Below are 26,559 nucleotides of genomic sequence, written 5' to 3' on the forward strand. Positions count from 1 at the left end.
CTCTTATGTATACAATAGGGATGGTAGAAATTAAATGAAACTACTGCATGAGGAATCGTTATATAGCTACAAATGGACAAACCTTGTATGATGTGTCCATCTTACAGACGCCTTCCTAGTTCACTCAATGACCGGCTGGAATAGAATAGTCATTTGTCCAGACTCCTGTATAGACAGAACTAGGATTTGTTAGATTCAGTGATTCAGGGGAGAGATGTAAAATTGGCTATCAACCAACATCTGCATTTTACATCCTCATAGTCAACATCTCTCCCAATATCTCCAAAAGCATAAATTTCCAGGGAAAATGTAATTATAATTTTCTGATAATTAGTTTGCTAAGTGCTTTTGTCTTGAAGTCAAACTCGTATCCATTAAAATGTGATTAAATTCAGAGGAATGTTCCAGATTTCTGGGAGCTCAAATGTCAGTGTTTGATCTTCAGCACTGTGTGCTTCAAATTTCCCTTACTGAGAGATTGTTCTTGTGTATCAGCACAACCTACTGAATATTCCACATATTATAGTCACTCACGTCAAACAAATGGTTGGAGATATTCTTAATGAATGCAAAGTTTCTTTAGGCATGACTTAACTTTCACTTTGTGATACAGTCACAGTCATAAAGTTCAATGCAGCTCTCTGCATACCTTTTAGGCGCCAACTACATCTTGGAGTCAGTTAAATCTTTATCAGTGTGGGTGTGAAGGTTAGCTTTGAATTGGTTTAACACCTTGTCTGATTTTCTCCATCATTGACTTCACAAAAACCAAGCAAGTTGTAACATGAGTTTACGGTCCACCTTCACTTTTCAACTGATGATCGAAGCTAAAATGAATCACTTCTCTAAAGGGCAGGTAGGAGCAGGAATCCAATCAAGCCTGCAGTTTGACGATTGTCAAAACAGGTTTATTTCTCTGGGTTAATTTGTTTAATTTAAATAATTTGATCAATCAATTTCTATAGTGTTAAATTCCAACTTGGCTGTCTTGTTGATATTAGGCAAAAGCGATGAAGGACTTTTGCCCAAAACATCGATTTGCTTGCTCCTCGAATGCTGCCAGAGCTGCTGTGCTTTTCCAGCACCACTCTCCCAACTGTCTTATTTTTACATTGCTTGGTTCAAGTTTCAAGTTATTTAGCAATGGAGGAGCCGGTGTTGGATTGGGATGGACAAAGTTAAAAATCACGCAACACAAGGTTATAGTCCAACAGGTTTATTTGGGAATACTAGCTTTAGCTGTCTTTCATCAGATCCCTGATAAAGGAGTAGCGCTGTGAAAGCTAGTACTTCCAAATAAACCTGATGGGTTATAATCTGGTGTTGAGTGATTTTTAAAGTTATTTAGCCACAGTGACAGATAGCCAGACCAATTCAGAATAAGACATGGCATTGCCTTCTTCATGGTGAGTAGTGGTGATGGCAGCAGTGGCAAATTATTGGCTCCAAAATGGGGTCATACTCATCTTGAAAGAATACATACCAAGAGTCATCTTTAAAGGAGACAAAATGGATTGTTTTACCATCTTTTTGCCGGATTGCTCTTTAATGTTGAAAAGTGAAAAGTGTAATGATGGAAAGTGGAGCAAGGAATGTGACACTGACACCATATCTACCAACCTAGATGGAACTGAACGGCTCCACTTCTTGTGGAACAGCTCCACATTGCGTTGTGAATGTTAAGACATGACCTGCACAGTACAAGGTTAAATATTTTTGAAGCTTGGATCGGGAAAGTGGAAAAAGTGAACCACTGAAACGCCGAAGGAATTTTCTCATTATTGTAGACAGCTGCCCCATGGTCCTGAACCTCACTGGCCTAAAGAACATTGAAGCTTCACTCTGCAGCTCTCCCCTCAACAAACACCATGGCCAAGCTTCAGCCAGTGGATCAGTCGGTGATTACAATCCTAAACAAGATGACCCAATGGTATCTGATTGCTCAGATTATTACAGCCATCAGTAAGAAGCGGGAATACAACAATACTGTATGTGAGACCATGCTTATGACAAAGAAGGTGGAGAACATGGTGATAGACACCATAATTGCCAATGGCTCTTGCCAACTGGGTTCAAAACACACTACAACACATTGAGAACTAGCAATAGGAGGGTGAGGCTAAGCAATCCAACAATGAGGCTCTTTTTTGCTCACTTGCAAGAGGCCAGGATAGAAATTCCAGTGGTAATATAGAAAGGGACAGCAAGATGGACAATTCTATAAGCTGCACAACGGAGCTAACAGTTGATGTGCTCCGCGGTGTTCTTCAACCAAGGTTCCCCCAAGGAAGCTGATGACCCTGGACAGCCAGCTGAAGGGCTGACTGCTTCCCCATTTGAAGCTACAAAGGTCATAGCAAAGCTCTGGGATTTTCCATTGCAGAATCGAAAATAGCAATGCCATCTTTGAATTGACAGTATGGCAGACCTGTCCAAAGGTAGCACACTAAGCTGAAAAAAAACGACTGAGTCTTTCTGAAGCTAACTCCTGACATTTTTCAATGCCTTTTGCAAGTTCGGTCCTTGTAATGTGTGAACAAATTGAATTAAGACCTCTTCCACACGTTTACTGCAATGCTGTGTTGATCTTTGGCATTTTCTTTGATTGCACAGGACATTGGTTAGGCCACTTTAAGAATATTGTCCGAGGTTCTGGTCTCCCTCATTTTGCGAAACTTGAAAGAGTTCAGAAAAGATTTTCAAGGATGTTATCAGGATTGGATGGTTTGAGCTATAGGGATAGACTGCATAGGCTGGGCCTGTTTTCCCTGGAGCGTTTGGAGGCTGAGGGGTGAACTTACAAAGGTTTATAAAATCATGAGGGGCTGAGATAGGGTGAATAGATAAAGTCATTTCCCTGGATTGGGGGAGTCCAGAAACAGAGGGCATAGATTTATGATGAGAGTGGAGAGATTTAAAAGGAACCTAAGAGGCAAGTAATTCAACCAGAGGGTGGTGCATGTACGGAATGTGTTGTCAGAGGAAGTGGTGGAGACTGATACAATTAAATTTACAAAGAATCTGGATGTGTATATGAATAGGAAGAGTTTAGAGGGATATGGGCCAAGTGCTGGCAAATGCAACTAGATTAATTTAGAATATCTGGTCAGCATTGGCGAGTTGGACCGAAGGGATTGCTTCAGTGTTGTACATCTGGATGACTGGATAACTCTGTTTAAATTTACTGTTTGTGACACACTTTGTTTCTAGACAAACCAAGCTGCATGGAGGTACATTTATGTGGGAATAGGGTTGTCTCATCTATTATAAAGCTCTGATGAGTGCAAAATTATGGGCAGATCACTTGGAATTCAATTCATTGGGATTTTATTACACCACATTGTTTCACTTCAGTCCTGATCTTCTTCCTGAATATGGTTTGGGGAGGTGCCAGTGTTGGGCACTAGTTACCCAATGAAGGAATGGGGGCTCTGGAAGCTTGCAGTTTCAAATAAACCTCTTGGACTTTAACCCGGTGTTGAGTGAGTTTTGGCTTCTTCCTGAACCGATTGATTAACAATGATAACAACTGACCCCTCCCCACCTCTCTGGCAGCAGATATAATGTACGGTAAACTAGTACCAGAAATCTTCCTCAATTCTGAAGAAAAGTCACATTGGACTCGGAACATTAGCTTTGTTTTTCTCTCTCCACAGATTCTGCCAGATATCCCGAGTTTCTCTTGTTCATATTCCAGTAGGAAGGACTGAATTCCCTACTTAAGCTAATCTGCCTCATACTCCTTGTCATAGTAACTCAGGAAAACCTAGCTTTGTGATCCTTAGGTATCTTAGTGGCAAATTTAACTTGGTAACATTCCCATGAAGGAAGCTAGAATATTTTACTATATTACAAGTGCCTGGAAGCAAGTTGTTGTTGTTGATTGTACAACTTAATTCTTCATAGGGTCAACCTTCCTTCAACTGCATCTTTATATTCCCCAGTTCTGTGGAAGTGTCACTGGGCCCGTTAACTCTGCTTTCTCTCCACAGATGCTTCCCGACCTGCTGAGTTCCTGCAGCAATTTTGGTTTTTGTTTCTTTATCTTTCCCAATTTGTGCAGAGATGCTGCAGTAAGAGCTCTTGTTGTAAAAGATGGGATTTAATTTACCAGCTCTGTAGGCGCTTCATGTCCTGGTCTTTACAAAGTCAGGGGGAATAAGTTGTTCTGAAGATGGGAAGGAGGGAGGTGTAGGCCAAATGAAGCAAATCTATACAGGGTTTGAGTGGCCTGTGAGTGGAGGATGACAGACACAAGGCTTGATTTCCACTTGTGGGTTAAGGCAGACACGGGTGCAGGATCGATTGGAAAATTATGTTTCCAAACACAGAATTTCACCAGCTCCAGAATGTGATGTGATTTTTCAATGGAAGGCTTGAGGGGTGGGAGGTGTGGTGGTGGCTTTGACGGGGCTGGTGAGCAGAAAGAGAAGATGAGCACTTGGACAACTCAGCAAATGCTGCCTCTCAGTCTGCCCATACCTACCGATCACGTTGGGCAGGAATTTCCTCTATGCCCTTCTTCTGAGAGTATGATTATCAAATGACCCTACTCTCCTCAGTTTCACCTGTTGCGTGAGTTTGATGTCCGGCACTGCCTCCTCCATGGCCAAGAGTTGGACCTTGGTCAATGGAGATATATCTCTGGGATGGATGCCAATCTTCTGTTCAATGTACTTAGTAGATGGCCCTGGCTGTAGCGCCTATTTGCATTTGTGTCTGGGTACAGGGTCATGCATTTTGTCTCTATCGGCACTGTGTCCCGAATATTGTGAGCTCTCTTCTTCAAGAGGAGAATAATACATGAATTGACCACCATCCTCAACTCTCACCGTATGACATTGCCAGGAGTTGTCATGCTCTTCAGTGGTGTTCTCTTCCCATTTCATTTTGAGTATGATCCAAGTGATGGGACTAGGCATTCTCTGTGACTATGTAAGGAGGCATTATGGGAAGATGGACTGCTGTGGCTGTGTTCATGCTCCTGTCTTCAGAACTAAAGGCCTGTCACACGATGACATTCACCTTCTCAGATATAATTGGTTCATCTTGCTTCTTGATGGCAAGTGGCAGAAATTGTTTTTATACAAGTTAGACATGCTCATTAAAGTACTATTTCCCCAGTTAAATTCTATCTTCAGATATAAGTATGCAACAAATGAGAAACATGTACCATCAAGCAGTTAAAGATGGCATGGAACAGATTCTTCCATGGTGAATTTAGATTGATTGGTGTTACATTCCTTGTACCTGAAGCATTATTGAGGAAGATTAAGGAGAGATTGAGTGACCACTATGACAGGGGAAAGGAGCATGGCTGACTGTGAGAGGTAGGAAGGGAGTGACTTGAGAACAAATGGAGTGTGCCATTGGCTGAGGAATGGAGGTAGGTGGCAGCCCAGTAAAGGACTAGGACAACAGAGGAAGGAAACTGAATCACGTAGCAAAGGTCATTGTCAAGCAATGGTCGGCCAAACATGGCTTGGGGAAATCAAAAGATACATAGGGAAGGCTGAGGTCCTGTGAATCAAGGATATGAATTAGAATTAGAATAGCCTTTAGTGTCACCTGTGCTCGACTGAGTGCAATGCAAAGTTTGTAATGTCATCTCTTGGTGCCATCTTAGGTACAGGGTACCTAGATACTTTAAGTGTTGTTACAGAATTGAAATAGTCAAAAAAAGATGAGCATGGGAATACAGAGTTTAAAATGTCCAGAATGATAATAACATATATCTTTAAAGTTCTCAAGCTATAGTCCTTTCTCACTGAATGCGCGTCTGCCAGACATCAGAACACGTTACATTCCTTGTACCTGAAGCATTATTGAGAAAGATTAAGGAGAGATTGAGTGACCACTATGACAGGGGAAAGGAACATGGCTGACTGTGAGAGGTAGGAAGGGAGTGACTTGAGAACAAATGGAGGAATGGAGGTAGGTGGCAGCCCAGTAAAGGACTAGGACAACAGTCCTATATCCTTCATATCCTTCACATGCTGACCTCTGTCCAGGACTCACTCACCCACTCCCTCGCCCCGGCTGGCCTGGACTCGCTCTGATCCCATTCCGGGACTAGGCCCACACTCACTCTGCTCCCGCTTTGGGAATCGGCCAGCACTCGCTCTCCTCCTGCTCCAGGGCTCCTGCGCCCGCTCTGCTCCCCGCTCGGGGACTCGGCCTGCACTCACTCTGCTCCAAGACTTGGTCCACACTCACTCTGCTCCCGCTCCGGGACTCGGCCCGCACTCGCTCTGCTCCCGCTCTGACACTCGGCCCACACTCACTCTGCTCCCGCTCTGGGACACTGCCCACATTCACTCTGCTCCCGCTCTGGGACTCAGCCCACACTCACTCTGCTCCCGCTCCAGGACTCAGCCCACACTCACTCTGCTCCCGCTCCAGGACTCAGCCCACATTCACTCTGCTCCCGCTCCAGGACTCGGCCCACACTCAGTCTGCTCCCGTTCTGGGACTTGGCCCACACTCACTCTGCTCCCCACTCCGGGACTCGGCCTGCACTCACTCTGCTCCCGCTCTGACACTTGGCCTGCCCTCGCTCTGCTCACTCGCTCTGCTCCCGCTCCAGGACTCGGCACACACTTGCTCTGCTCCCGTTCTGGGACTCGGCCCACACTCATTCTGCTCCCGCTCTGGGACTTGGCCCACACTCGCTCTGCTACCACTCCAGGACTCTGCCCACACTCACTCTGCTCCCGCTCCAGGACTCGGCCCACGTTCAGTCTGCACCCGCTCGGGGACCCGGCCCACACTCGCTTTGCTCCCTCTCTGGGACTCTGGGACTCTGCCCACAATCAATCTGCTCCTGCTGTGGGACTCGGCCCACATTCACTCTGCTCCCGCTCCAGGACTCGGCCCACGCTCAATCTGCTCCTGCTGTGGGACTCGGCCCACATTCACTCTGCTCCCGCTCCAGGACTCGGCCCACGCTCAGTCTGCTCCTGCTGTGGGACTCGGCCCACACTCACTCTACTCCCGCTCTGGGACTCGGCTACCACTCACTCTGCTCCCACTCCAGGACTCTGCCCACACTCGCTCTGCTCCCGCTCTGACACTTGGCCCACACTCGCTCTGCTCCCGCTCTGACACTTGGCCCACACTCACTCTGCTCCTGCTCTTGGACTCGGCCTGCACTCAGTCTGCTCCCCGCTCCGGGTCTCAGCCCACAATCACTCTGCTCCCGCTCTGGACTCGGCCCACAGTCACTCAGCTCCCGCTCTGATACATGGCCCACACTCACTCTGCTCTCGTTCAAGGACTTGGCCCACATACGCTCTGCTCCCGGTTCGGGACTCGGCCCACACTCACTCTACCCCCGCTCTGGCACCGGCCCACACTCGCCCTGCTCCCGCTCTGGGACCCAGCCAACACTCGCTCTACCCCCGCTCTGGGACTCGGCCCACACTCAGCCTGCTCCCACTCTGCGACTCGGCCTGCACTCGCTCTGCACCTGCTCTGGGACATGGCCCACACTCGCTCTGCTCACGCTCTGGGACTCGGCCCACACTCACTCTGCTCCCACTCCAGGTCTCTGCCCATACTCACTCTGCTCCCCACTCCGGGACTCGGCCCACACACACTCTGTTCCCGCTCCAGGACTTGGCCCACACTCACATTGCTCCCGCTCCAGGACTCAGCCCGCACTCACTCTGCTCCCGCTCCGGGACTTGGCCCACAATCAGTCTGCTCCCGCTCTAGGACACGGCCCACACTCACTCTGCTCCCGCTCTGGGACTCGGCCTGCACTCGCTCTGCTCCCGCTGTGGGACACGGCCCACACTCGCTCTGCTCCCACTCCGGGACTCGGCCTGCACTCGCTCTGCTCACTCGCTCTGCTCCCGCTCCGGGATTCGACCCACACTCACCATGCTCCCACTCCAGGAATTGGCCCACGCTCAGTCTGCGGCCGTTCTGGGACTCGGCCCACACTCACTGCTCCCGCTCTGGCACTCGGCCCACACTCACTCTGCTCCCGCTCTGGGACACGGCCCACAGTCACTCTGCTCCCGCTGTGGAACACGGCCCACACTCGCTCTGCTCCCACTCTGACACTCGGCCTGCACTCGCTCTGCTCACTCGCTCTGCTCCCGCTCCGGGATTCGACCCACACTCACCATGCTCCCACTCCGGGAATTGGCCCACGCTCAGTCTGCGGCCGTTCTGGGACTCGGCCCACACTCGCTCTGCTCCCACTCTGGGACACGGCCCACACTCACTCTGCTCCCGCTCTGGGACATGGCCCACACTCACTCTGCTCCCGCTCTGGGACACGGCCCACACTCGCTCTGCTCCCACTCTGGGACTCGGCCCACAATCACTCTGCTCCCGCTCTGGGACTTGGCCCATACTCACTTCGCTCCTGCTCCAGGACTCGGCCCATACTCACTCCGCTCCACATTCCGGGACTCGGCTCACACACACCCTGCTCCCGCTCCGGGACTCGGCCCACACTCGCTCTTCCCCCGCTCTGGGACTCGGCCCACACTCGCTCTGCACCCGCTCTGGGACTCGGCCCACACTCGCTCTGCACCCGCTCTGGGACTCGGCCCGCACTCGCTCTGCTCCTGCTCTGGGACTCGGCCCACACTCGCTCTGCTCCCGCTCTGGAACTCGGCCCACACTCACTCTGCTCCCGCTCTGGGACTCGGCCCACACTCGCTCTGCTCCCGCTCTGACACTCGGCCCACATTCGCTCTGCACCTGCTCTGGGACTCGGCCCACACTCGCTCTGCTCCCACTCTGGGACTCGGCCCACAATCACTCTGCTCCCGCTCTGGGACTTGGCCCATACTCACTTCGCTCCTGCTCCAGGACTCGGCCCATACTCACTCTGCTCCACATTCCGGGACTCGGCCCACACACACTCTGCTCCCGCTCCGGGACTCGGCCCACACTCGCTCTTCCCCCGCTCTGGGACTCGGCCCACACTCGCTCTGCACCCGCTCTGGGACTCGGCCCACACTCGCTCTGCACCCGCTCTGGGACTCGGCCCGCACTCGCTCTGCTCCTGCTCTGGGACTCGGCTCACACTCGCTCTGCTCCCGCTCTGGGACTCGGCCCACACTCACTCTGCTCCCGCTCTGGGACTCGGCCCACATTCGCTCTGCACCCGCTCTGGGACTCGGCCCACACTCACTCTGCTCCCGCTCTGGGACTCGGCCCGCACTCGCTCTGCTCCTGCTCTGGGACTCGGCCCACACTCGCTCTGCTCCCACTCTGGGACTCGGCCCACAATCACTCTGCTCCCGCTCTGGGACTTGGCCCATACTCACTTCGCTCCCACTCCAGGACTCGGCCCATACTCACACTGCTCCCGCTCTGGGACTCGGCCCACATTCGCTCTGCACCCGCTCTGGGACTCGGCCCACACTCGCTCTGCACCCGCTCTGGGACTCGGCCCACACTCGCTCTGCTCCCGCTCTGGGACTCGGCCCACACTCGCTCTGCTCCCGCTCTGGGACTCGGCCCACACTCGCTCTGGTCCCGCTCTGGGACTCGGCCCACACTCACTCTGCTCACTCGCTCTGTTCCCACTCTGGGACTCGGCCCACACTCGCTCTGCCCCCACTCTGGGACTCGGCCCACACTCGCTCTGTCCCCGCTCTGGGACTTAGCCCACACTCGCTCTGCCCCCGCTCTGGGACTCGGCCCACACTCGCTCTTCCCCCGCTCTGGGACTCGGCCCACACTCGCTCTGCTCCCACTCTGGGACACGGCCCACACTCACTCTGCTCCCGCTCTGGGACATGGCCCACACTCACTCTGCTCCCGCTCTGGGACACGGCCCACACTCGCTCTGCTCCCACTCTGGGACTCGGCCCACAATCACTCTGCTCCCGCTCTGGGACTTGGCCCATACTCACTTCGCTCCTGCTCCAGGACTCGGCCCATACTCACTCTGCTCCACATTCCGGGAATCGGCTCACACACACCCTGCTCCCGCTCCGGGACTCGGCCCACACTCGCTCTTCCCCCGCTCTGGGACTCGGCCCACACTCGCTCTGCACCCGCTCTGGGACTCGGCCCACACTCGCTCTGCACCCGCTCTGGGACTCGGCCCGCACTCGCTCTGCTCCTGCTCTGGGACTCGGCCCACACTCGCTCTGCTCCCGCTCTGGAACTCGGCCCACACTCACTCTGCTCCCGCTCTGGGACTCGGCCCACACTCGCTCTGCTCCCGCTCTGGGACTCGGCCCACATTCGCTCTGCACCCGCTCTGGGACTCGGCCCACACTCGCTCTGCTCCCACTCTGGGACTCGGCCCACAATCACTCTGCTCCCGCTCTGGGACTTGGCCCATACTCACTTCGCTCCTGCTCCAGGACTCGGCCCATACTCACTCTGCTCCACATTCCGGGACTCGGCCCACACACACTCTGCTCCCGCTCCGGGACTCGGCCCACACTCGCTCTTCCCCCGCTCTGGGACTCGGCCCACACTCGCTCTGCACCCGCTCTGGGACTCGGCCCACACTCGCTCTGCACCCGCTCTGGGACTCGGCCCGCACTCGCTCTGCTCCTGCTCTGGGACTCGGCCCACACTCGCTCTGCTCCCGCTCTGGGACTCGGCCCACACTCACTCTGCTCCCGCTCTGGGACTCAGCCCACATTCGCTCTGCACCCGCTCTGGGACTCGGCCCACACTCGCTCTGCTCCCACTCTGGGACTCGGCCCACAATCACTCTGCTCCCGCTCTGGGACTTGGCCCATACTCACTTCGCTCCCACTCCAGGACTCGGCCCATACTCACACTGCTCCCGCTCTGGGACTTGGCCTGCACTCGCTCTGCCCCCGCTCTGGGACTCGGCCCACATTCGCTCTGCACCCGCTCTGGGACTCGGCCCACACTCGCTCTGCACCCGCTCTGGGACTCGGCCCACACTCGCTCTGCTCCCGCTCTGGGACTCGGCCCACACTCGCTCTGCTCCCGCTCTGGGACTCCGCCCACACTCGCTCTGCTCCCGCTCTGGGACTCGGCCCACACTCACTCTGCTCACTCGCTCTGTTCCCACTCTGGGACTCGGCCCACACTCGCTCTGCCCCCACTCTGGGACTCGGCCCACACTCGCTCTGTCCCCGCTCTGGGACTTGGCCCACACTCGCTCTGCCCCCGCTCTGGGACTCGGCCCACACTCGCTCTTCCCCCGCTCTGGGACTCGGCCCACACTCGCTCTGCTCCCGCTCTGGGACTCGGCCCACACTCACTCTGCTCACTCACTCTGCTCCCACTCTGGGACTCGGCCCACACTCGCTCTGCCCCCACTCTGGGACTCGGCCCACACTCGCTCTGTCCCCGCTCTGGGACTCGGCCCACACTCGCTCTGCCCCCGCTCTGGGCCTCGGCCCACACTCGCTCTGTCCCCGCTCTGGGACTCGGCCCACACTCGGTCTGCTCACGCTCTGGGACTCGGCCCACACTCGCTCGGTCCCCGCTCTGGGACTCGGCCCACATTCGCTCTGCCCCCGCTCTGGGACTCGGCCCACACTCGCTCTGCACCCGCTCTGGGACTCGGCCCACACTCGCTCTGCTCCCGCTCTGGGACTCGGCCCACACTCGCTCTGCTCCCGCTCTGGGACTCGGCCCACACTCGCTCTGCTCCCGCTCTGGGACTCGGCTCACACTCGCTCTGCTCCCGCTCTGGGAATCGGCCCACACTCGCTCTGCTCCCGCACTGGGACTCGGCCCACACTCGCTCTGCTCCCGCTCTGGGACTCGGCTCACACTCGCTCTGCCCCCACTCTGGGACTCGGCCCAGACTCACACTGCTCCCGCTACAGGTCTCGGCCAATACTCACTCTGCTCCCCACTCCGGGACTCGGCCCACACACACTCTGCTCCCGCTGTGGGACTCAGCCTGCACTCACTCTGCTCCCACTCTAACACTTGGCCCGCACTCGCTCTGCTCCCCACTCCTGGTCTCGGCCCACTCTCACTCTGCTCCCGCTCCAGGACTCGGCCCACACTCACTCTGCTCCCACTCCAGGACTTGACCCACACTCAGTCTGCTTCCGTTCTGGGTCTCGGCCCACACTCACTCTGCTCCCGCTCTGGGACTCGGCCCACACTCGCTCTGCTCCTGCTCCAGGACTCGACCCACACTCAGTCTGCTCCTGTTCTGGGTCTCGGCCTGCACTCAGTCGGTTCCCCACTCTGGGACTCGGCCTGCGCTCACTCTGCTCCTGCTGCGGGAATCGGCCTGCACTCAATGTGTTCCCACTCCAGGACCCAGCCTGCACTCGGTCTGCTCACTCCCGCTCCAGGACATGGCCCACACTCGCTCTGCTCCCGCTCGGGGACTTGGCATGCACTCACTCTGCTCCCACTCCAGGACTCGGCCCACACTCAGTCTGCTCCCCCTCTGGGAACCGGCCCACACTTGCTCTGCTCCCGCTCTGGGAATCGGCCCGCACTCACTCTGCTTCTGCAGTGGGACTCGGCCCACACTCTCTCTGCTCCTACTCCAGGACTGGGCCTGCAGTCACTCTGCTCCCGCTCTGGGACTCGGCCCACACTCTCTCTGCTCCTACTCCAGGACTGGGCCCGCAGTCACTCTGCTCCCGCTCTGGGACTCGGCCAACATTCAGTCTGCTCACATTCCGGGACTCGGCCCATACTCGCTCTGCTCCCGCTTTGGGACTCAGCCCACACGCGCTCTGCTCCTGATCTGACACTTGCCCACACTCACTCTGCTCCCGCTCTGGGACTTGGCCCACACTCGCTCTGCTCCCGCTCTAACACTCGGCCCACACTCACTCTACTCCCCCTCTGGTACTCGGCCCACACTCGCTCTGCTGCCGCTGCAGGACTCGGCCCACACACACTCTGCTCCCACTCCGGGACGTGGCCTGCACTCAGTCTGCTCCCCGCTCGGGGACTTGGCCCACAATCACTCTGCTCCTGATCTGGGACTCAGCCCTCACTCGCTCTGCTCCCGCTCTGGGACTCGGCCCACACTCGCTCTGCTCCCCCTCTGGGACTCGGCCCACACTCGCTCTGCTCCCGCTCTGGGACTCGGCCCACACTCACTCTGCTCCCACTCTGGGACCCGGCCCACACTCGCTCTGCTCCCGCTCTGGGATTCGGCCCACACTCGCTCTGCCCCCACTCTGGGACCCGGCCCACACTCGCTCTGCTCCCGCTCTGGGACTCGGCCCACACTCACTCTCCTGCTGCTCCAGGACTCGGCCCACAATCACTCTGCTCCCACTCTGCGACTCGGCCTGCACTCACTCTGCTCACTCGCTCTGCTCCCACTCTGGGACTCGGCCCACACTCGCTCTGCCCCCACTCTGGGACTCGGCCCACACTCGCTCTGTCCCCGCTCTGGGACTTGGCCCACACTCGCTCTGCCCCCGCTCTGGGACTCGGCCCACACTCGCTCTTCCCCCGCTCTGGGACTCGGCCCACACTCGCTCTGCTCCCGCTCTGGGACTCGGCCCACACTCACTCTGCTCACTCACTCTGCTCCCATTCTGGGACTCGGCCCACACTCGCTCTGCCCCCACTCTGGGACTCGGCCCACACTCGCTCTGTCCCCGCTCTGGGACTTGGCCCACACTCGCTCTGCCCCCGCTCTGGGACTCGGCCCACACTCGCTCTTCCCCCGCTCTGGGACTCGGCCCACACTCGCTCTGCTCCCGCTCTGGGACTCGGCCCACACTCACTCTGCTCACTCACTCTGCTCCCATTCTGGGACTCGGCCCACACTCGCTCTGCCCCCACTCTGGGACTCGGCCCACACTCGCTCTGCCCCCGCTCTGGGACTCGGCCCACACTCGCTCTGTCCCCGCTCTGGGACTCGGCCCACACTCGCTCTGCTCCCGCTCTGGGACTCGGCTCACACTCACTCTGCTCACTCGCTCTGCTCCCACTCTGGGACTCGGCCCACACTCGCTCTGCACCTGCTCTGGGACTCGGCCCACACTCGCTCTGCACCCGCTCTGGGACTCGGCCCACACTCGCTCTGCTCCCGCTCTGGGACTCGGCCCACACTCGCTCTGCTCCCGCACTGGGACTCGGCCCACACTCGCTCTGCTCCCGCTCTGGGACTCGGCTCACACTCGCTCTGCTCCCGTTCTGGGACTCGGCCCACACTCGCTCTGCACCCGCTCTGGGACTCGGCCCACACTCACTCTGCCCCCACTCTGGGACTCGGCCCAGACTCACTCTGCTCCCGCTCCAGGTCTCGGCCAATACTCACTCTGCTCCCCACTCCGGGACTCGGTCCACACACACTCTGCTCCCGCTGTGGGACTCAGCCTGCACTCACTCTGCTCCTACTCTAACACTTGGCCCGCACTCGCTCTGCTCCCCACTCCTGGTCTCGGCCCACTCTCACTCTGCTCCCGCTCCAGGACTCGGCCCACACTCACTCTGCTCCCACTCCAGGACTTGACCCACACTCAGTCTGCTTCCGTTCTGGGTCTCGGCCCACACTCACTCTGCTCCCGCTCTGGGACTCGGCCCACACTCGCTCTGCTCCCGCTCCAGGACTTGACCCACACTCAGTCTGCTCCCGTTCTGGATCTTGGCCTGCACTCAGTCGGTTCCCCACTCTTGGACTCGGCCTGCGCTCACTCTGCTCCTGCTGCGGGAATCGGCCTGCACTCAATGTGTTCCCACTCCAGGACCCAGCCTGCACTCGGTCTGCTCACTCCTGCTCCAGGACATGGCTCACACTCGCTCTGCTCCCGCTCGGGGACTTGGCATGCACTCACTCTGCTCCCACTCCAGGACTCGGCCCACACTCAGTCTGCTCCCCCTCTGGGAACCGGCCCACACTTGCTCTGCTCCCGCTCTGGGAATCGGCCCGCACTCACTCTGCTTCTGCAGTGGGACTCGGCCCACACTCTCTCTGCTCCTACTCCAGGACTGGGCCCGCAGTCACTCTGCTCCCGCTCTGGGACTCGGCCCACACTCTCTCTGCTCCTACTCCAGGACTGGGCCCGCAGTCACTCTGCTCCCGCTCTGGGACTCGGCCCACACTCAGTCTGCTCACATTCCGGGACTCGGCCCACACTCGCTCTGCTCCCGCTTTGGGACTCAGCCCACACGCGCTCTGCTCCTGATCTGACACTTGCCCACACTCACTCGGCTCCCGCTCTGGGACTCGGCCCTCACTCACTCGGCTCCCGCTCTGGGACTCGGCCCACAATCAGTCTGCTCCCGCTCTGGGACACGGCCCACACTCACTCTGCTCCTGTTCTGGGACATGGCCCACACTCACTGTGCTCCCGCTCCAGGACTCGGCCTGCACTCAGTCTGCTCCCCGCTCTGGGACTCAGCCTTTGCTCACTCTGCTCCCACTGCGGGACTTGGTCTGCACTCGCTCTGCTTCCCGCTCTGACACTCGGCCCACACTCGCTCTGCTCCCGCTCCAGGACTCGGCCCACACTCACTCTGCTCCCGCTCCAGGACTCGGCCCACACTCACTCTGCTCCCGCTCTGGTACTCGGCCCATATTCGCTCTCCTCCTGCTCCAGGCTCTGGCCACAACTGGTTTCCCGTACTGGCCTGGTTTCGGACTTGTCTTCTGTGCCAGGATGTTCTCGGAGTCCATTCTGCTTTCCCTCCAGGTACAGTCATTTAAGAAGTGAGAAGTTGTTTGGGAGGGGGGAAGAATAGCTGCAACAAAGAGGAAAAAAAAGAGAGAGAAAGGAAAAGAAACTGGTGAGCAGAGGAGCTCTGGCTGGAGTGTCTTATTGTGCTGCCATCTTGAATTTAGTTGAGTCAATATGAGAAGGTTCAAGGATAACAGATACCAGGTAAAGTGTAATGACAGGGCAGTTCCAACATCGGGCTGCACGGTTGCTTATTGGTTAGCATTGCTGCCTCACAGTGCCAGGGATCCGGGTTTGAGTCCCATCTTGGATGACTGTCTGTGTGGAGTTTGCACATTCTTCCCATGTCTGCGTGGGTTTCCTCCGGGTGCTCTGGTTTCCTCCCATAGTCCAAGGTGTGCAGGTCAGGTGAATTGGCCATGCTAAATTGCCCATAGTGTTATGTGCATTAGTCAGGGGTAAATATAGGTTAGGGAAATGGGTCTGGGTGGGTTACTCTTTGGAGGGTCGATATGGACTTGTTGGGCCAAAGGGCCTGTTTCCACACTGTAGAGAATCTAATCTAACCCTACCAGGGGGCTGACAACTGGTAAATGGGTAAACTCTAGGAGGATGACAGTTGGCCAGTGCTAATGGGAGTTGGGGTGTGTTTCGTGTCACCAAAGCTAAGCAATTGGTCAATTTTCCAGACAGTTCCATGATAACCTATTTGCTTCCATATCCCACAGAGAATGAGGTGCAAACTGCAAAGCCTCTAGATCTCCTCATGAAATATCAAGGTGTATGTTCCATCAGATCCAGGGAGTACAGACACTGACCAGTTTAATGCTGCTGGTTGACAAGATGTCAGTGCCAGTCTGGAGATCATTCAGCCTCAAACCCATGAACTATCAGCGAGACTAGCACCCCCTGCCAGCCCTTGCTGCAATATTGAGCAAAGCCTGGAGTAGCTCATTTGCTGGCTGCTGTGAGTGATAGCATGTGATAAGTTACACTACCTTCAGTTCTGCAATTGAGATCCTAGACACAAAAAGGATATTTAGTCCTTTGGAGAAAATGGAATAAAAGCTCTGGTCTATATGTGGAGATTTAATTGGAATTGAATTGTTCCGCTGTATCTCAGTTGGTCACAGTAACAGCACCACTCAGAGTTACAGGCAATAATGTATACAGGCGCTATAGAGCAAGGGGAGTAATTAATGTAAGCAATAGGAGTTAATGAACTAAATGGTGTTATGAGATATAGGCACCCCCCCCCAGAGCAATTAATGGTCATCAATGTGTGTAAAAGCTAGGAACCGATATGAGTAATAGGCATCAGTGTGATTAGTAGGCAACAACCTAAGAAGTGAATACTATAATCAAATATCCTGCAACCATCTGGAAAGCATCTGCATGTCAGAGTTTGACTATTTTAATTAGTTAAAAATGGCTGGCTTGGTGATGCAGTCATTAAAGAATCAACTTTCTGAGCCACAAAATACATGAAGGTTTGTGGACACTCATTCATTCAATGCCCTTGATCACTGGAAACCATCATTTTCTCTCCACCAAGGCCCCCACCCCATCTCTTCATAGTTTTAAACACCAATATCAAATTGCCCTGTCATCGGCACTGTGTTAATGCAAAAAGCCACAACATTCCAAACGTTTCTTTGTGTTTATTGTTCTTCAATCTCTTTGTGTTCCCAACAGCCTAGTGAACCTCTGCTGTTCTATTTATGTTGCAGGAATTTCTTTCTCATAGTCTGGAGCTCACAACTGTCCAGTTTCGTAACCATTCACTTGTTAAGGTTTTGTATAGATTTCTGTTACATCATATACATTTTTATATTATATCCATTTTGCCATAAAGCATCATTATTAATTTTATGCTTACACACTTGAGGTGCTATTTTTAGTGTCTGCTGAGCCTCCAAAAACCCCCTATTCATAGAATCATCGAATCCCTACAATGTGGAAACAGGCCATTTGGCCCAACAAGTCCATACCAACCCTCCATTCCCTTACCTTATTACTCTACATTTGCCCTTGACTAATGCATCGAACCCCATATCCCTGAACACTATGGGTAATTTAGCATGGCCATTTCACCTAACCTGCATATCTTCGGACTATGGGAGGAAACCGGAGCACTGGGAGGAAACCAACACAGACACCGGGAAAATGTGCAAATTCCACACAGACAGTCACCCACGGGTGGAATCGAACCTGGGTCCCTGGTGCTGTGAGGCAGCAGTGCTAACCACTGAGCGACCGTGCTGCCCTTCTTTGATATTACTAACCTACCTCATTCAAATTATAATTCTTGGTTTAACCTAATATTTACTGATAATCCATTGCATTTGATATCTGGCACTGTGCACCATCTGATTACTGTGTCGTTATAACACAGTTAGGTCTTCAGAATTATTACAATATTGCTTGCAAAGTTGGACAACACTCCTATCAATAATTCCAAATCATTGATACACACTGTAGACAGATATCATCTCAAAATAGATCACTGTGGCATAATTTTGACCACTTTGAGAAAAACTCCCATTCAATGTCTCTTCCCTTCTAGTGATTTCCTTATCCCATTTGTAACATTCCCTATTACCATATCCCTTAATCTTCTCCAGTAATCTACTGTCCTTGTTCTGCCTTTCTGTAAGTCCATATACACCATATCCATTGCAATTCCTATTCACCATATCTATGTTCTCCTCACAGACACTTATCAAGCATGGTCCTTGCTTTGAAACAATATTGATTCTTCTTAAGTATTTATTAAATTATTGTTCGCCTTTTTTTGAAAATAGATAATACATTGGACATATTTTGGATACCTGATTGGTTGAAATCCTGTAAGCAGTTATAACTGGACCTGATCTGGTGGGACTACGTCACAAGTGATTCCACAAAGTGATGGGATCATTGATGCTCACATTCTCATAAATGATTTAGATACAGGGGGCATTGTGGCATCTGTTCCAGACATGTTCATGTGTCCTGCCCAGGTGCAAGTGCACTCTCCTTGGCTTGATGTCCCACAGGGCTGAGGGTGGTATGTATTGTGGAGAGGGAAGGCCTAGTCACCTTTAGATTGTCCTGCAAGGAGACTTCAGGAGAACCTTAATGTGGTTCCTCCTCTGACTGGTAGCCTACTGGCATTACCCTGTCCCCTTGTAGAAAGACGCACCTGGAGTAACATCTAAGTCCCTCATCATTATGTCATTGGTGCAGAGCACCAACAGCTCAAATGATGGATTGCAGGACTGTTTATGGAAGAGGCAGATCCTGAGTGTGCTGGACCTGGCTCCCCATGGGCAGCTGCCAACTTGTCCATCGAGACAGCAGGATGCTAGCATGCCACAGGTAGCACAGTGCCAGTGGAGTTTGCATCGTTCTGCAACCTGTGAGTCAGTTCATCCAATGCCTCCAACAGACCCTGTGTCTGGTAGAGCATTTGGTTGAAGTGGTTAATGACAAGCACCAGGGGCTCCACTCTGGCCTGGAGCTGGGCAGGCCCCTGGACATTGGCAGTCCTCTGAGTGCCGGTGAATTAGAGAGTTTCTTCCTCAAACAGCTGCGGAGACATGGCAGTGATGCGCACACAACTTGTAGCTACTTCAAATACGTTACCACAGAAAGTGGCAGTCTTTGAGCTGGTGGAGGGTGCAGCACACCCTCAGAAGTAGGAGAGAAGAGTTGGTGTGGGGCCAATTTACAGGAGACAAAAGAGTAAATATTTCACACCCAGGGGCTAGTATTTCAGACAGTGCTGACAGTGGCATTAACCGCAAAGAAGCACAGCAATGGACAATAATTCTCACTCGCTTGCCGGGACGTCAAGGTTTAGCATTGCCACAGGAGCGGGCATTGTCCTCACCAGCTAGGACCAGAGTCTGGAGTTTTTGAAAAGATTTGTAGCTTGGGTTGTGGGTGAGGTCGTAGATTCATTCACCGAGCTGCTATGTTTTTCTACAGCCAATTCATCGCTGCGCTAGGTGACATCATCAGTGCGTCTTCTACAAAGTGTTGGTGCTTTGTCCCGCCTGGTATTTATGTGTCTCTGGTTTTTTTGGTACTTCTGGTTCTATATCTGAGTCTTTTCCTCGGAGGCGGTGAGGAGTGGAATGTCAGGCATCGCACCACTTTGGTTCTCTCTGCTCTATTGTGGGCTTGGAACTAGTCAAAGGCAGGGATTGAGTCAGATAGAAGTGGCGGGCATGGCTGATTATGCTGATGCAGATGGGGGAAAGACATTGGAACAGAGTGAGTAGGCTGCAGAGAGGGCATTCTGGGTCAGTGGCCCGTGCAGATTGGGTGGGTGAGGGCAAATGAGGGAAGGGGTTTCACGCAACAGTGAGAGTGACAGAGCCTGAGCCTTGGTGGGAGATGGGTGCAGGAGCAGAGATTGAATGAGTGTGAGGTGGCAGAGGAAAGATGATGGCAGTGACACTCACGGAGCCTCTACAACCACTAATGTGGCCTCCCCAGTTTGGCAATATGTTTGATTGAGAACATATGACTACAGGAAAAATAGTAAAACAGCCATTCTTTGAAAAGATGAATACTTTTATGCATGAAAATTACAGAACTTGTAAACATTGTCATGAAGGTAAAACATAATACAGACAGAAAGCCACAGAGCCTGAGAGCAGGCCGCAGAAGCCTGAAACTTTCATGAAAATCTTTCATTTTTGTCAGGATTAAGCCAGAAAGAAAAGCAGAAATAAACTGTGCTCAACTGGGTATCGTTACACACAGCTCTGAGTGATGAAAGATAACGCACTAAGGTGACACACAGTGAGATTGGAATAAGCAACATTTTCACGTTTAGATAACAAATAGATAGCAAATGATTCTCTGGTTCCTGGCATGCAGCCCCACCTGAAAAACGTGCTTGTATTCTACATTTCTGTCAGTTAAAATTCGCATTGGCAATGTTACCAAGTGAATATTTAAAGAACTTCTTATCTCTGATCCGCCGCCATCGCCTTCTTTTACTGTGTGATACCTGACTGCTTTAAATATAAGGTAAAAGTGAGGACTGCAGATGCTGGAGATTAGAGTTGAGAGTGTGGTGCTGGAAAAGCACAGCAGGACAGGCAGCATCCGAGGAGCAGGAGAATCAACATTTCGAGCAAAAGCCCTTCATCAGGAATGATGAAGAACTCTTGCCCAAAATATCGATTCTTCTGCTCCTCGGATGCTGTCTGCTTTAAATATTAGCACAACAGTATTGATTTTAGTGTGCTTTGTCTGACACAAGTAGGATTGGCTGTGGTTTGAAAATAGTTTCATTTCTGATCCAATTACACTGGTGCTCCATTGCCACTGTACTGGATATGACACTAAACTGACAGGTGGATCCACCCACTTGATTCGGGTGTGAGGTTACCTGTAAAATACAAACTGGGGGGTTCTATTCAAATCCTGATTGCAATATCAAGGCACAAGAGTACAGTGCACACCTTTTTACTATGTACTAAATGGCCTAATCACAGCTCGGACCAGAGTCCGGAGTTTTTGAAAAGATTTGTAGCTCGGGTTGTGGGTGATTCATAGATTCATTTGCTGAGCTGCTGTGATTTTTTACTGCCATTTCGTCACCTCACTAGGTGACATCATCAGTATATCTTCTACAAAGTGTTGGCGGTCTGAAGAAATGACCCAGATAATGTTAAGCTTTCTCAATGCTCTTCTAGGTACACAAAATGCTCCTGTCCCTTCTGCCCATTCCAAAGAAGAGGTACAGATGATTTCCTGCCCACCTCTTTTCAAAGGATCTCAGTGATGCAGCCACTTAATGCTATTGGATTTCTAGCAATGTGTTTCAACATGGCTCTTGCTTCAAAATGGCCCCACAGTTCATCCAGCCGATTATTCAAATATCTTTCAAATTGGCCTCTGTGTTCTTGATATAAGTTGTATGCTGGTCTGCCTGTTTTGTGGTGGACAGCATTTCATTTGCAAAATATGAAATTTATACCCTCTCTCTCTATACAACTCCATAGAATCCTGCAGAGTGGAAACAGGCCCTTCGGCCCAACAAGTCCACAAGGACCTTCTGAAGAGTAAACCACCCAGATCCATTCCCCTACCCTATTATTCTACATTTACCCCTGACTAATGCACCTAACCTACACATCCCTCAACACTATGGGCAATTTAGCATGGCCAGTTCATCTAACCTGCATACCTTTGGACTGTGGGAGGTCTAACCCACACAGATACAGGGAAAATACACAAACTCCACAAAGTCACCTGAGGCTGGAATCGAACGCAGGTCCCTGGCGCTGTGAGGCAGCAGTGCTAACCACTGAGCAACCATGCTGTTGTCTACATGACGTCATATTCTATGAGAGCTAACTATTCTGTTGCTTTCTCCTGCTGAAAGATTGTCAGCCAGAGTCATCCATTCAGGCTTTTAAAATCCTAATGCCAGTGCTGTACTAACATTTCCAAATATATACATGGGCTTTCCTCTGAGAAAGTGAGATGTTACACACTTGTGAGGCAAGTTATAGGTCATGGAACAAAAGGGGCAGTACCAATATGGAGATATAACTGGCTGAGAGACAGGAAACAGAGTAATGGTTTATGGATATTTTTCAGGATGGAGGAAAGCTTGCAGTGGAGTTCCCCAGGAGTCAGTAATTAGACCATTGCTTTTCCTAATATATATATCAATGTTCTAGATCTTGGTGTGAAGGGGACAATATCAAAGTATGTGGATGACACAAAGCTTGGGAGATTTGCAAATTGAGAAGGACAGTAATGAACTTCAGAAGGACATTATCACTTTGTTAGAGTGGATGAATAGGTGACAGATCAAGTTGAATGTTGAGAAGCAAGAAGTGATGAGAGAAAGTATAAAATAAAGGGTACAATTCTACAGGATGTGTAGGAGCAGAACATCTATATGTACACAAGTTATTAAAGGTCGCAGGACAGGTAGAAAGCATGGTTCAAAAAGCATACAGTATTCTGAACTTCATAAGTAGTGGTATAGAGTAAAAGAAGAAGAAGGTTATGATAAGTTTATATTAGATATTGTTTAGACCTCAGCTAGAAGTATTGTGTGCGGTTCAGGGCACGACACTATAGAAAGAACGTGAACTCATTGAAAAGGGCGAAGAATAGGTTTACAAGATTGGTTCCTGGAATGAGACACTTCATTCACATTTCATAGAATCCCTACATTGTGGAATCAGGCCATTTGGCCCATCGGGTCCACACCAACCCTCTGAAGAGCATACCCTATCTATCCCGATAAGACAGCCTTTCCCAGGGCTAGCCTACCTGTCCCTGGATACAACGGGCAACTTAGCTTGGCCAATCTACCCTAACCTGCACACCTTTGGACTGTGGGAGGAAACCAGAGCACCCAGGGGAAATCCACGTAGACATGGGGAGAACATGGGAACTCATGCAGACAGTCACCCTTCCAAGGGTAGACCGGAAACCAGGCCCTGGCGCTGTGAGGCAGCAGTGCGAACTACTATGCCACCCATGCTGTCCCATTTTTATGAGGAAAGACTGGAGAGGTTGTGGCTGTTTTTCTTTGAGAGGAGAAAGCTAAGGGGAAAATTTAATTGAACTTTCCAGAATCATGAGGGGTCTAGATGGAGTGGAGAGGGAGACACGTTCTTGCTTGTAAACAAACTACGTACCATTCAGTTCACTTTTAAAGTGTTCTGCAGAAGAAACAAATGTGTGCTAAGAAAAGAATGGTCTCAAACGCAGGGGTCTGGAATGAGCTGCCTGGGAATGTTATGGAGGCAGGTGCAATCGAGGCAGACAAGAAGGAGTTAGGTGATTATATGAATGGAAACAATGCACAGGGTTTTGGGGAAAAGGCAGGAAAGTGCCACTGAGTTATTGCCAATGCATCATTACAATAGCTCAAGCTCTGTGCATAAATACATAGCTCACTGACCATTTTGATATCCCTCAGCACGAAACTGCAGTGTTTCTTATTATTGTGTCCCTAATGAGGGCTTACCAGACCTTAACAAGCAGTTTTCAAAACAGGCAGAAAATTCCCAATTGTACTTCTTACTGAATTTTATGCCCTTTTATCATACTCCTCGATGTTTTTTACCTTCTCACATCTGTTGGAAAATGCATCACTGTGGTGGTTTTAGGTGAAAACACCAGCTTGAGACCAGGGTGGCATGGGGACATCAGATGGAAGTTACATTTTACATACAGGCCAACAAATGATGGCTATATTTTAATGTCAACAAAGTACTAGCAGGAGGGTGAGTTCTCCACTGATGTTACAGGTTAGAAATATACTTAGTTCCCTTTGGTTACAACAGTGGAAATAAACATTTACATTTAACTAGCATCTTTCATGAGCTCATAGCAACCTGAAACACTTTGTTTCCAATTAAGTATGTTTTGAAGTGTTGTGACTGCTACAGTGTGGGGAACACAACAGCTACAGCAAAGTCCCAAAGTAAGGACAACAGTATCTGTTTAATTTTGTGACCAAGGCATCAGGGAGAACCCCACTGCTCTTTCTGCAGGAAGTTTGTAGGGCCTCCTGCATCTAATTAGGAGGCTAGATTTTACCTGTAAAGCAGGGCGGCATTCACTCCAGGAGTGCACAGGAGTATCAGTTCTGGAGTGAGTCTGTGAACACACGATCTCCTGGATTTAGGAACAAGAATACTGCCACAATCACAGGCTTAAAGATAAACTGGTAAAAGAATTACAAATAATACTTCAGTTCAATTTGATTAACTTAAGCTTATATACTAACATTTTTTAATACACCTGTGGGACATGAATTTTGCTGGCCAACATTTACTGTCCTAGTTACCCTTGTGGAGGTGGTGGTGAGCTGCTTTCTTGACATGGATTTGCAGCTGTACAAGCCAGATAGAAATGCCCCTGAAGTGAATGCTTCAAAGGAATTAAAAAGAATACAGTCATATCTGATAAAAACAGCCAGGACCCAGTGTTTACAGACTGCCGACAGGGCAGAGGCAGTGTAAGTAAGCCTTCTGGAATTGTAGCTCCTGGCCGCATGCACTTGCAGACAAAACTCAGCTGTGAGTCAAGTCTTAAATCAGCTTTTGACAAGATAATGACGGATAAAGCAACAGTAATTGTACTGTTTTTCCACAGCCAGGCATGTGTTTAGAAAGACTGCTATAACCCAGTCTTTCAGGTTGTAAGAGTGAGTTACAACTGCAATCATTCTAGGTGTCTTTAATTGAGTGAATCCAGTCAGAATTATCCACTAGTTCACTTCACCATTTCCTGCATTGCCATTTTCAGCCTTGCCTGGAACTAAGGATGTTTTTGATTCCAACAATCTAATTTCAGAAGAGTTTACTCATGCATGTGACAGTAACTAGTGTCATCATGTCGGATTATCTGATATAACTGATGTTACTTTGCGGAATTTCACAGTTTGCAGCCAAAATAGCAACAGACAATAGTTTGTACAATCTTTAAACCATAGTAACCAACTGAACTGTGGGTGGGTTGTGTTGTAGCATGCTTGAATGTGCAGGTAATTCCGTTGCATAGTTAGTGTACATTGAAGCAAAAATTAAAACTGCTTTTAGCTAAAATCTGAACCGTTTTGTCACTGTTGCTTCTTGACTGCAGATTTGACAGAAGGTTAAAAGATTTCAGGCAATTGTCAAGACTATAATCTGTTCCTTGTAATTTAAAGGAGAGCATAGAATCAGAGGGTGAGAAATTATGTGTGCTTGTGACTATTTTGTGGGCACCATGATTCTGTTTAAAGTTATGGAATGCGACTTGTATTCCATATGTATAGTGGTGTAGTATATTGCATTGGGTGACAGCTTGAGCACACATGCTGTATAAACTCTGAAATATGCAGAGTGGACAGATCATTCTGTCAATCAGTTTGCCGATTACCTTCATTTTGTCCTCTGCTCCACATAATAGCCAACACTTTGATTTTGACACTGTCAGTATTGTGGTCACATTAACACCAGGTTTCTGAATTCTTCTTCCTTTGAAAGCAACAATGGGGCTGAATGAAGAAGCTGCCCAGTCTAACGTGCAGCATGTTTACATCTGATTTTTCATAACCTCTGATCTTTCTTTCCCTGACAGATTCCCACTATCACTAGGAGAAGACAATTTATATTTCCCAATGGGAGTAATGCGAATTAAGGACCTCCACTACCTGATCAGATAGACTCTCTACATACTGCACTATAACAGCTAAAATAAAACAAGAGATTTAATTCACCAATTCGCTTTACCAAGGAAATTCCCACCTGCCATGCAGAATGGCTTTTTTAAAAGAAAGAAAAGAGATGAAGATGAAGCTCGTCCAATAGGCCCAGAGCATAAGCATTGTTCTTCCTAGTGATCTATATACAGTTTGCTTGTTTACATGCCCTCCCTGCACAGTTACTATGAACAGTAGCATTTAAATAGCGAACAGTTTGCCAGCCCAATCCCGACATGTGCGTCTACCCTGAGAATTTCACATGGAAGGCTTTTTTAAAATGACTTAAATGGAATGAGATTCTTGGGTATTTACAGAAAGAACATAACGAAAGAAAAGTCAGCTCATCTATCTCTGTTTACGGGCTTCAGTTCACAGTGGCTAATACCTTAATCTTCCCATTTTGCATGGTACCTTGTTTCACATTTTTCAGCCAGCAGCTGTTTGGGTGCAGCCTGTGCAGAATTTGCTCCTATCTAAGGCCACAAAATTACTCTTCCACCTGGCTGGGAGCAGAGAGAAATGGCGAGAGACTCACTGAGTTGTCAGCAAAATCCAACCAGTCCACTAATATCCTTCACTAATGTCTTGACAATACTATCCATCTGGTCTCCATGTGAATCAGCTTCACATTGCCTGGTTTGCCCTTAATACCGTCTAAACTGACATTACAAACAATGATTTTTGAGAACGATCATGAGAATGATGTACTATTGCCTTTTTGGGCAACTGGGGATGGGTAAATAAATGCAACCTTAGAGC

The 26,559-nt window shown here is 51.1% G+C and overlaps 1 long non-coding RNA gene across 1 annotated transcript in view; it reads left to right on the plus strand.

The window, feature by feature from the left end:
- LOC140465879 (uncharacterized) overlaps positions 1-26,559 on the plus strand; it is a 230,218-nt gene that overhangs the window by 76,349 nt on the left and 127,310 nt on the right. The window lies entirely within an intron of this gene.

The sequence above is a fragment of the Chiloscyllium punctatum genome, chromosome 42 (assembly GCF_047496795.1).
Source record: "Chiloscyllium punctatum isolate Juve2018m chromosome 42, sChiPun1.3, whole genome shotgun sequence".
NCBI classification, from domain to species: Eukaryota; Metazoa; Chordata; class Chondrichthyes; order Orectolobiformes; family Hemiscylliidae; genus Chiloscyllium; species Chiloscyllium punctatum.